This window comes from Ambystoma mexicanum, chromosome 3q (genome assembly GCF_040938575.1).
Source record: "Ambystoma mexicanum isolate Mex_15411 chromosome 3q, UKY_AmexF1_1, whole genome shotgun sequence".
NCBI lineage: Eukaryota > Metazoa > Chordata > Amphibia > Caudata > Ambystomatidae > Ambystoma > Ambystoma mexicanum.
Genome location: NC_090926.1, coordinates 439,333,124 through 439,345,733, shown reverse-complemented (window position 1 = coordinate 439,345,733; position 12,610 = coordinate 439,333,124). Strand labels below are relative to the sequence as shown.

At 43.0% G+C, this 12,610-nt stretch overlaps 1 long non-coding RNA gene across 1 annotated transcript in view; it reads left to right on the top strand.

Moving 5' to 3' along the window:
• Positions 1–6,889: 6,889 nt before the first annotated feature.
• Positions 6,890–12,610, top strand: part of LOC138581873 (uncharacterized) — a 76,046-nt gene continuing 70,325 nt past the window's right edge. Inside the window, exon 1 of the long non-coding RNA XR_011304836.1 lies at positions 6,890–7,254. This is a non-coding gene — a long non-coding RNA (uncharacterized lncRNA). The remainder of the gene's footprint in view (positions 7,255–12,610) is intronic.

Here is a 12,610-nt window from a genome sequence, read left to right as displayed (position 1 = left end):
TCTTAGTTATACCGTTTTTTTTTCAAAATAAGAATGTAATGTGTTGTTATGATGAAATGCATATGCTGCCCCACTATCTCAACAGTGGTGGAAAAATGTCTATGAATAGGTATTGCCGCTCTTCCTTTGTCGTCCTAGGAGAAAGAAAACCGGGAGACGGGCCAAGGAGGACGATCCGGAGACCGGGAGCAGAGACGCAACGGGCCCGGGGTACCGCCCAATATTCCCATCAGGACCGGCGAGGAGAACCGATCGACCAGTACCGGATGGAGGAAAAGATGCTGAACTGTGCCATCTATTGGAAGAAGATGAGGAAACATCCCAGGTCTTGCGAGTCCCATCAGTGAAACCGAATGGCCATCGCAAGAGGGGGGCTTGTGGGATGTTTTTATCCACGCATCCAAGCCCTACCTCAAAACTGTGCAGTACTGACATGGAAAACATCATGATGGCCAGAGCTTCCCAGAAAATGCACAGGGAAATGCATGAAGAATAGGCTGCCACTCATTTTGCCGATGTTATGGGCACAGAAAGACACTGCCTAAAACCACCATTGGACTACCCACACAGTAGTCTGAAACCATTGGGAATGGCAATGCTGATTGCCAAAAGCAAACCCATAACTGTTGGGAATTCATTTCTTAAATCCCAAAAATGGGTGCAGTACTCACCACTATCCAAAAGCCGGCGTTTTAAAACCACCAGATTTTACTTTTTTGTAGAAAACTGAATAAATGAACCCAAAACATGCCAAAGAAAGACTTACTGAGAGGTGGATCCAATGTAAAGTTATATTCTGAAGTGACTTGAAGGTTTATAACAAGACTGGCTGAGCTGTGGATTTCAGCAGTTTAAGTAAATGTGGACTGAAAGACACTAAAAAAATCTAAATGTTTAAAAGAAATGAGTGACCTATTTCTGAGTGTCACATAGGTTGCAATTGTTTAAATGTCATAGTTTTAAACTTAGAATCAGCATTCTAGTTGCATATGTAAAAAAAATGCCTTGACTTAAACTGGGGAACAAAAAGTGACATTTTATCTGAAACCTGGCTTGAGAAACTGAATTCTGCCTGGCAACTACCCCCATCAGGAGTGAAACTTGAGTCACAGCTGTGTTCCCAGGCCTATCTGCCTTTTGCTGGCCATACTAAGGATATGCCATCTCTCTGATAATTGAATTAAGGGGAGCCCCCACAGAATACAGGAGCTCTGAACAAAGCCCTGTCCTGACCCAGGCAGATGGTTTATTGCAGATGTCGTAAAAGTAGCTTCCTCCTGAAGCAAAGGGGAGGAGCACTGTCTGTGAGAGCAAGCTGGCTTGGCAGAACTGGAAAAACCAGAAATTCAACCTTGTGCTGGAGGAAAACCACACCCCTTTGGGGCCAGAACATAACTCTAAAAAGTTGAATAACTCATAGTACGGACTTGTGAAAATTTTATAAATGATACCATAATTCTTGTGATTTTTCTGCCCACATTTTAAGAGGTTTTTAGAACCGGTGGTATGTTCAGGGGAGTTTTAGCGGAAAAGAGGATATTACTCAAAATGTGTGCATGTGAAAAATCTGACACTTCATCAATTAATGTCCATACTCCTTGCGTACATGTGTGTAAATTTGGGGTAATGTCCGGTATTGCAAACCAGTTAAAAAGTGCAAAATATTGCCACTTCTGAATGCAAGCTCTCAGGAAGAGCAGAGTTTGAACAGGGTATACCTCCTGTAATGCATGATGGGTGCATGTAATTTTAAACAATATGTACCTCTGCAAATATGTATTTGGTTCAAATCTAGATTTGTGTGCAAGTTGACAGGAGGAGTGGACTTTCTGCAGGCCGTAAAATGACATCACTCTGACATAACTTAGCTTCCCCAATCAAGTGAGAAATGGAAGTTTGACCAATTAGAAGCTGAGAGAGAGGTAGGGTCAGTGATGCTAGAACACACCCACATTCAAAACACATAAAAGCAGACAGACAGGACAGATAGGGACCTTTAAATCCATTTGCAGCTGGAAGCTCTGCCGGGAAAATCCATACTTTACCTTCCTCAACCTTCAGAGAGCCAAACTGGAGACTTCAATCTATCCAGAACTAGAGACCCAGACCAGACCAGCAGAGAGAGCTGATCCAGACCACTGTTAGCAGAACCAGAGAGAGCTGACCCAGATCACTGTGAAGTGCAGAGACCAGAGTGCAGTCTAAAACCTGACCAGATCCGTGGCAAGGCCCATTCTAATTCAAGAATATAGTGTGAGTACATAGCAAAACTGTGCAGAACCGATCTCTTAGTTAAAATAATATAATTCAATCCTATTTTAATCTAAGTAGAACTGTCTCCTAACTGTCACCTGTCATTTGTAAAGCTGTCACCTGTCATTTTCTAGTTGCAAGCTGCACTTGTCTTTTTGAACTTTAAAATTTCAAATCTGAAAAACGACCTTTATTTAATTGCTCATATCTCCGCGACCGTTTGTGCTAGAGACTTGCAGTAACTTTCATCTGGAAGCTGAGGCTATCTTAGGACCCCAAAACGATAGTGATAGTCCTTGTAGTTCCTCTGTAATCGCGCCCGGCGCACCCGCGAATTTTGCCGCGATTTGCAAATTTCTCCACGTGTAAAAATCTGCTGCTGCTTGCCTTCCATTTGCCAGAAATTCGTTTAACCTGCTAGTTACACCCTAGATCCTTGCTAAAGTGAGCCTGGACTAATATTAACTAGATACCACTCACCCTGAACCTCTAGAGGGAATTAAAAGCATTTTAACATATTTTCACTCCATTGCCAGCACATATCAAAGCTCTTTTGCCTGTGTTTCAACTTCTGTAGTCTAAGTTGCTGGGTGAACTGAATTACATTTGAATTGCATTTCTGAGAACTGTGTGCTTCCTTCCATTTCCTTGCATTGCATAAAGGGGGGGAGTGGATTGCCAGAGAAAAGTGATTACATTGTTTTGTTGAAATCATATTGAGTATTTTCTGTACTGCCTTTCATTCAACATTGCATCCATTTGAACTCTATAAAGCATTCTCTATCACATTATTCTTCTGTCCCTACTTACCAGTGTGCTACCTTATCCAATTCATGTCAACTCCTTAGTGATTATAAAGAAGTGTGCTAGTGCCAGATTCTCCGTTGTTAATCTTTAGCATATCAGATTAAGTATTAATTTATTATAAAGTGTGATATATATATCTATTGTTTAAATTATCAAATAAACCTTTAACTTGCAAAACAGAACTACTTCTTGGCTCAGTGGGGTCAGGAGGATTCCAAGAGAGGGGTGTTATATAGGGGTAGTCATCCAGAATGCATGAACTGGACATAAAGATATATCAATAAGGGTTTTCATTCAGTATTCTAGACTAGGCGTTGACTTGGCTGTAGTGCTGAATTGAATCCTCTTACAACACACAGTGCCAATGATTCAGTAACTCTTTACAAAACACGTGGCTCAAAGGGACCAGCCCTGCAGTCACCACGAAGAAAAATCAGTGTTTTTTTTATTTTTTTATTTTTATGAATGACTCGAGGGCACACGAGGCACCAATAAGTTATGTCTGCGCTCCACAGATGAATGCAGTACTAAGGGTTAACCCTTCTGAAAACGGAGATAATATATCAAGAAGGCGGAAGATATTACATAAATCACTTATTTCTTGTGTGCTCTTTAGCGAGGCGTCATCCACCTAACAAACATGAAAAACACATTAAGTGACAACACGTGAGTACCGCGAGTAAGCCAATTTCAAGAATTAAGGACCAAAAATGCAGCAGTACAAGTTGAGATTGTCGCTCGTTCTCTGCACGGAAGAACAAACGCAAGCCTCCTTGGTTCCTTGGCTCTTTGTCCCGCGGACTACTGACGGCCACTTATCGCACACTGTGCACACAGCTTTGCGGGAAAGTCCGGGTTAGTAGCTGCGTCAAGAGGCGGGATGCGTGGCTCAGTAAAGCAGCAATAGTAGAGAGACCACACAGAGCAGGACGAGCAAGCATGGCAGACAATGCAGACTGCTACTTTACCACGTTCCCATAAATGCAACATTGCCTAAAAGACTGAAACGTGTCAGCATGGGCTGTTTTGGGCATATATGAAGATGAGAGCATCTTCCCATTGCTGATTCTGCACATGTGAAGACTTGCCCACCAGGTGACACTGATTTCCTTTTTCATTAATTTATTTTAAGGTATTCTTGAGGGTAGTCCAGAATTGAGCGTGGATAAAAACATATATGTGTAATTGTGAGGTATACCGAGGAGCATACTTAAGCTACCTATTACAAAGTAGGTTCCAGGCTTTTTAGGATTAACTTCATGTAAGTTTATTCCAGCTTAATAGTTACAGTTCCACATGAGGACATAAAGGACATTAACTGAGACAAACACCGGCTCCCATCACCCAGGGCCAGCCAGCTGTAACTGCCAGTACACAGAACACTCACTGAGAACATTCCATCATCCACTCATAAACATTCCAATGACATCACAAGCTACCTCACCTCAGAAAGGCACAATACAACACACCTCCCTCCTTTACTAAACCATACGCACAGAACAAGTCATATACCAGAACAACACAACTACCACCAACCAAGAAATATGCCCACAAGACACTCAACTAGCAGACGGACACTTCCACGGCCAAAACCCAACCATCAAAACATCAGACCCTGACTAATTACATTCGATGAACCAATCGCAAAACTACTGTCATCCATCTGCCTGTTCCTGCCACAAACAGGCAACTGGGCTCTCACCCCAGGACCTAGCCAATCCTGAAACTGGGCTACTTCACCTACATGCCTGAACCACTACAAGACTGTTTCACCTCCTACCACCTTCCCCCGCCTACAACAACGCGGGTGTCCAGGCTGCCACCCTGGAACCCCAGCAGGCCACTAGACTGCCACTCTAGAGAACTGAGAACTCAAAGCCTCCAAAAAGACAACCACAACCTCACTCCAACAAGGATTCACAAAGTGGAAACACATAACATCACTGAAACCACAAACACCCATGGACTCAACACCATACACATCACACCAGACCAGGTTGTACAAACCTTCAAGCACATCAGGAGCAGTGGCCATGCACTCCCAATATCCACATCAAAAACTGGTAAATAAAACTAAGCGATCTTTTAAGCAAGGATGGCATCCTCACACAATTCAAACTGTTGAACCCATGGACAAAACGAAATCCACAATAAAAGCCACAAGTAACATAGAGAACAATTTACTCATCAATTCAGGACACACCAGACCCAATACCGACGGGTCATTACCAGGCGTCCCCAGCTACCCCTTTACCACCATCTACCTACTGTCCTATATGATGAGAAGGTTAACGAACCTTAGGGAAGGGGCAACCTCCCCTTAAAACAACCACAGCGTTGCTCAATCTTTACCCAAAGTGAGGTAAACTCCATAAACCAAACCCATCTCCAAACTTAAAAGAAAACATCCTCCTGTACTGAAAAAACATGGGTGCTACCCCACTCTAGAACTACATCCAGGCAATTCAACTTTTACCAATAACCTATCATGAGTACACAACTTCATGGCAACTTCATGGCAACAATACAGAATTGTCCAAACCATACCGAGCACACATTAACCATGGACTAACTCACATGCCTGAAAACAGAACAACATGCATAACCCATGCTAACTGTGAGTTCAATTTGTTACCAAGCTCTCACTGACTCTCTCCCCATCCATCGCATATTATACACAACATTTTAGAAGTCAGATAGATAACATGCATTCTATAACACTAAAACGCATTACCCATATTTTGCTATAAATATAGCAAAACACCAAACCCAAAATTTGAATGAACCTAAGGGGTCCATAGCCATTACTAGGCTCCATCACAACCTAAATGTCCATAGCCATTTGGGCTCCAAAGAAATCCCTACCATTCCATTTTTCTTCACAAAACTGTAAATGCTGCAAACCCTAAGAAAAATTAAAAAAAACGTTAGTTTTAGCCATCACATAAAAATACATTGATATGTGCATTCTTTGCACCAACACAGTAACATATTGTGCGAGCAGAAGTCCCTGTGCCATGGGGAAGGCACTCCAAAGCTGAAAATCCTCCAAATGGATTATTTCTTTTCCTTTACTTTGGTCAATAAAATATGCAAAATGACATGCACAAGACCCAGTAAACACACATGCACAATGCTTCACCAGTAACGAATATTTCATTTGCCCAATGACATTTCAACTCCTTTATATCAGACCTTCAAACAGAACCAGACCCAATACTTAAGTCACTAATTTGAAAGCTCATTTAAACAAAATTGCGCAGTCAAAGTCCATAAATTGCTCGTTGACTCTGCCGGCAGCCCCCCCAAAAAAAACAGTACCTCATATAACCTCGTGGGAAGCATCCACAGCAGCTACGTGATGAATGAACTCCTATTTTCCCTTTTTTTTTTTTTCTTTTTACCACGCCACATCCTGACAATCAAATCCTGAACGTTTCGAACTCTATTCCATTTCCTCAGACGGCCGCTTTAATCCATATGATGCATATTGCTGCCGGTAGGAACCACTTCAAAATTTCCCATCCATGTGCATGCGGGAGCTTTCATTGCGCTTTACTACACAAATATAACACGGAAACCAGTCCTCTCTTCCGTACATGTCATCCTGTGTTGTGGTAATGCATCATAAACTCCTCGTGATGGGAGCTTTCATTGCTCTTTACTACACAAATATAACACGGAAGCCAGTCCTCCCTTCAGTACATGTCATCCTGTGTTGTGGTAATGCATCATAAACTCCTCCCAACTCCCTTTGTATTATTACAGCCCTCCGCATTGCAGAACTGCTTCCACTTGTTTCCGGAAGACCATTTAATTTCCACGCAAAATGAACGTTGTAGGGTGCGTTTCTCTTATCCTTCCCGAAATGGAAAACCAAACTTCCACTACACGAGAGCATTATCTTCATTCAAACATCACTTATGCAACGATCGTATCTTCAACTGAGAATGTTGGTATTTAACATTCTTCCCGATCGCCAACTCCCTTTGTCAATTTCTGACGTCACCATTAAGTCTTCTTTGATGACCGCACCAGAAGGATCTCAGCAGTTAAAAGTACCATATGCTCCCGATGCCTTCATCCTCGACTACCTACGCCCCGGTGGCTGCCTTAAACTTCCAACATACACGGCAATCCACAAATCATGCGGGGAGTCATTTTCTGATCACTGCTATGCGCAGGACACGGCAGGTATGTGCCCATCAGTTCCTTTCAGGCATGGCTCTTGCATTTATTTTATGACCACCCTTGAAACACGTCCAGTTCCACTGCCATTGCAAACTACCAGGGATACTTTTAACGTTACACATCTTGCACAAAACATTGCACAGCTTATGAGACACTTCCACCTTATCAGCACTCTCACGACCCATTTTATGGCCCATGAAGTCCCTTTTTAAACCCCAGACGCAGCACTCCCACTTAGCGATGGGCTGCTGGTCATGTATGCTATGGGGCTTTCAGCTTCCTCCCTAATCCGCCCTGGGTAAGCATGTCAGGACTTCTCCCTGATGACCCCCTGGGCCCCTGGGTGATGGGACTTACAGTTTATAGGGGCGGTGTTGTCCTTCTCCAGCAGCTTGTCCTTCCTGCACCCCCCGCAGCAGGGTCCTCTTTCCTTCAGTTGGCGGCACGCGTGATACAGAAGACTGCCTCGTCGCCATTGTTAAAAAGCAGGTTCCAGGCTTTTTAGGATTAATTCATTTAAGTTTATTCCAGCTTAATAGTTACAATTCCATATGAGGACATAAAGGCCATTAACTGAGACAAACACTGGCTCGCATCACCCAAGGCCAGCCAGCTGTAACTGCCAGTACACCGAACACTCACTCAGAACATTCCATCATCCACTAATAAACATTCCAATGACATCACAAGCTACTTCACCTCAGACAGGCACAATACAACACAACCACTGTTGCAAGGTGGGGAAACAGCGCATCAAACTGAAGACTTTTGTAGAACAATGGTAGTGGTCAAAGTAAGCACATTTGGGAAATTGGAGGCCTGTTTTATGGGAGTGTTAGTTCCGACGTGGCAATGTAAACTTGTGCAACACAGGTTGTTTAAAGCAGTATTTTGCCCAGTTTTGGTGGATTTCAAGCACGCGTACCTTGATTATTGAAGACATGTATTTATGTGTTTAGACATGTATATAGCGCACCGAACCCTTAGGTATCTGGGTGCTTTAAGCTTATGAATACAGTTACAACAGTTGCAAAGGGCCAGGTACACGGATTGGGAAAGCCTGACTGCATGCTGCAAGGTGGCTACAATAGGCATGCAGTTACGAAGATAAAGTCCATGGAACATGAAATGAGAAAGCATGACCTCATGTTGGAAGGCGGCTACATCAAGGCATGCAGTTACAATGGTAAAGTCCAAGCACATGAAATGGGAAAGCCTGACCCCATGTTGCAAGGAGCTACATCAAGGCATGCAGTTACAAAGATAAAGTCCAAGCACATGAAATGGGAAAGCCTGACCCCATGTTGCAAGGAGCTACATCAAGGCATGCAGTTACAAAGATAAAGTCCAAGCACATGAAATGGGAAAGCCTGACCCCATGTTGCAAGGAGCTACATCAAGGCATGCAGTTACAAAGATGAAGTCCAGGTACATGAAATGTTAAAGCCTGACCTCATGTTGCAAGGCGGCTAAATCAGAATGGGTGGTGATAAATAGGCAGGGTTTGGGAGGATGGGAGAACAAGGAGTGCCAGAAATGAGGTAGACTGAGGGGGGAGGAACAAGTTAGGAACAGCAGGGTGATGTAACCCAATGCTGACCCTGGGCCAACCAAATTTGCGAAAATAATCATGCAGTGCAATCAGAAAGGTAACATAAGATCAAATTGGCAGCAGCAATTTACCACAAGCTGAATTTAGAGTGAGAACAGCAACTGAAAGATGGGCTAGATTTGAATAATAAATTTGAACATTAATTAATTAATCTTTCATAGCACGCTTAACAAAGGGGAACAGTCTATAAGCGTGGGGCCAGCATTCAAACCTGTGTTGCTCTGCCTTGTCTTGCTTCCAAGACAAGTGTGTGGCCCCTGAGCTCTCCCACCGGCCCTCAAATGAAACCTCCTTTTCTTTTCCATGGCTGGTAATGGATCAGAACCCATTTGGGGTGCTAATATCAATTAAAAAAGAAAAAGGACTGGCTGCGGCGAGCATGCGACTCATGGAGAGGTAAAGAAGTCAGGGTTCCAATGGACCCCGTGGATAAGGCAGAGCAGAGGGCTAAAGGAGGGGTTTGGCTGGCTGGAAGGAAGCTTGTTCTGATCCTGGGCATCAGTCTTGAGATTCAGCCCGGGTTTCGAGCAGCCTGATTGGCTAGCTCATCTACCCTCAGTGCTAAATAAGGAAAACGCCATGGGAAGGAGAAACACTTGCTTACGTTATACACTAGGAAAAAACATTAGTTGACTGAATCCAAGTGAGCAAAGAAGCTCCAGAATATATAAAAAATAAATAGAGGAGCTGGAACGCGATTAGCACATTCAAAATCATTAAAAATCATAATAAGGAGCAGTGATGTCAATCAAGAATTATTAATTGGCAATATTCTTTAACAAAAATAAATATCCTTCATGATGGTTATGTGGGAACGTTTTAGAAAAAAAAACATCAGAGGTGAGCATTCTTGGACTGTTGGAGAGTTCCTGGAGTTCCTAAACTGCAGGAAAAGATGTCTAGAGTGAGAGGTGGTAAAACAGGTATGATGGTGTGTCTAGATGACTGGTGGTGCATGTTAGACAAGTTGACACAAGGAACCAGTGTACTTAATAGAGGGAATTAGCATCTGAAACAAAACATTCAAAGGCAGCTAACCAATCAGAATGGCGAGAGTCCAAGAAAACTTTGCTGGTATTTGGATTTTTTCTGAGCAGAATGATGCTAATGTGTTCATCCGAGATGCCCTCGTCCTTCTCAAAAACACCCTTCCCAACTTGCCTCATCTCTTCCGGCAGTAGCCAACCTCGCTCTCTGAGCCTGCCCCTGTTTCCTCTGTGGTCCAAGCTCATTGCATTAAGAGAGAAAAGGGACTTCTTTTTTGTATCTGTATGATGCCGTGTCTGTGTGTTGTTAAGGCTCAATCTTGTAATCTTTTCTTTGCTATGTTTTGTACTTTCTTGATCGAGATTCCACGGCGGTATAGTTCCAATGACTCAGATCAGCCTAGTGTAGCTGCTGCATTGTGAACAGCTTTGATCGGACAATAAAAAAAGGTTGCAATGGCTGTCAGGCTGGCATTGATCTCTCTAGTCATGACTACATCAGATCCCGAAAAATGGGGAACTGATCAATGAAAAGAAACGTGAGTTTTTTCTTTGTGAACAAGTGTAACGGACATAAAGTGGCACATGCACTGCACACTGTGAGATGGAGGAATCACACTCTGTTTCTCTTCATTTGTGCGTAGTGTTGTTGGTTCACTCAATTTGTGTTTTATCCTCATGCTTCCAATTGTCACAAACCTTGCCCCCAGTTTGATCCTGTTCCTGTTTGGGACAGCATCAGCCCACCTTTTCAGATCTCAGAGTGTTGTCATCCATGTTCAGGCAACAGTTAGTTATATGGTTTCACAGGTTAAAACCAATTGATGAATGAATTAGTTAATGTACACACCTAAATGTATTGAATATTTATTGCTGATGGATTGGACTGAACATTTTGACTTGGCAACCTTACATTTGACTTTGTACCTGGAGAATAATTGTTTTGTGTGTGTGATCCCTTAAGTGCCAGGGTATTATGCAAGTCTATGCAAAAAGGACGAGCATACTCGTCCTTGGCACTTTAGTACAGGGTCGGACTGGGAGAAGAAATAGGCCCGGACACTGAAAAAAAAGTGGCCCACCCCTCGCCTCACAAAAGTGGCCCACCCCTCGCCTCAAAAAAAGTGGCCCTCAAACCATCATCTGTGAATCGTGTCAATTCACGACTTTACAGAAAATGCTACTTATGGAGCGTTCATGAGTTTCCCACATTACATCACAGCTCATAAAATATCGTAACTTTGCATACAAGAATGGATCACGATATGTATCATTAATATCTGTGTGTATAGATCCATATTGTCAAATTACTGTCAATGCAAGCAGACGTCCAAGGCCAAATGATAATATGTTATTGTATAGCACTTACGCTTAAGCTCTTTTTTATAGAACAAATTTGCATACAATATCACCCAACCTGTGTTGGCACTCATTTATCGACCTAAGAAGGATTAAAGGCTGAGATGGCCTTGCTGGGATTCACACCTGCAGATCACACACACATCGCAGTAGCGAGCGCTCAACCCACTGAGCTATCATATCGGATATAGTAAAATGAGCAATTATTATTTGGTGGATACCATTAAACTGGTAACTGAGATTTAACGGCAGACCAGTTAAGTTCATCTGCAGGTCTGGTGCAAATATGGCTGCATTTCGAGCCTGCGTGCATCTACTTTTCAGGCTTCAGATCAGAGGTTGGCAAAATAGGCAAAGCAGCACACTCACAGGACATCCCATACTCTGATCACTCATTACCTCATACATGCAAACAAACATCCTGAACAGTATGCCAGAGATGGGAAATATAGACACATTACAACAAAGCATTCATTCATTGTGGACAAATGAAGACTAGTCAATGGCCACTTGATGTGCTATTGTCAAATATTTCTCATGTAGTCCGTACGGTGTATTACTACTGTAAGTCATCAGTTATCATTTACATTCGCTAAAATATTATGGGAAATGCATGTTTTTTGCAAAAATGTGAGCCGTTTTTCGAAGGAATGTTTCTTGCTTGCGCCCATTTATACTGGAGTGTGTTTACTAATCACAAGAGAGAGATACCACATACATGAAGATCTGTTGAACACATGTGCCCTCATTGATGCATTTAGCAACACCTCTCTTCGGCTTGTCGTTATAGTGTTAAGTGGATGTAAAGACCAGGAAACTGGAGCTCGCCTGTGTAAGCAACAGGAAGGAGAAAGGATGAGAACTCAGGAGCCAATAAATCATGCTTTTGGGTGACCCACTGACCGACCACCCCGGCGAGCGAACAAACACCGAAGAAGGCAGAGCTGCCAGGGTGTTGCAAAAAATAACAATGTAGGGCACCTTCGAACACATCCAACCCCCAGTGAAGGATGTAAGGAGGAGTGTCTCCTAATGTTACACTTGGACTAGAGCGCAGGTCCCTTCCCTCCACCCAACAGGCCGCCTTTGTGCTGCTGTGCACATCCACCCCGTCGAACAACAAACATGAATGACCGTGGTGGCCCTTTCAGTGTTGGCCTTTTATGGGACAGGCCGGACAGCCAATGACCCAAAGCATTTTCTAGAAATTAGTTCACACTCACAGCCTCTGAAAACATCTTTTTTGGCAGGCAAATGTTGCTGCGTGCTTTCCAAGTGCGGCAAAATCTTTACCTCAAACCACTTTGACAAATCTAGCCCCAGCTGCATTACATGGACTGGTAACAAATCAAATATCATACTTGAAATGCTTACATTTGAAGCACAACATTTCTTAGCTTTT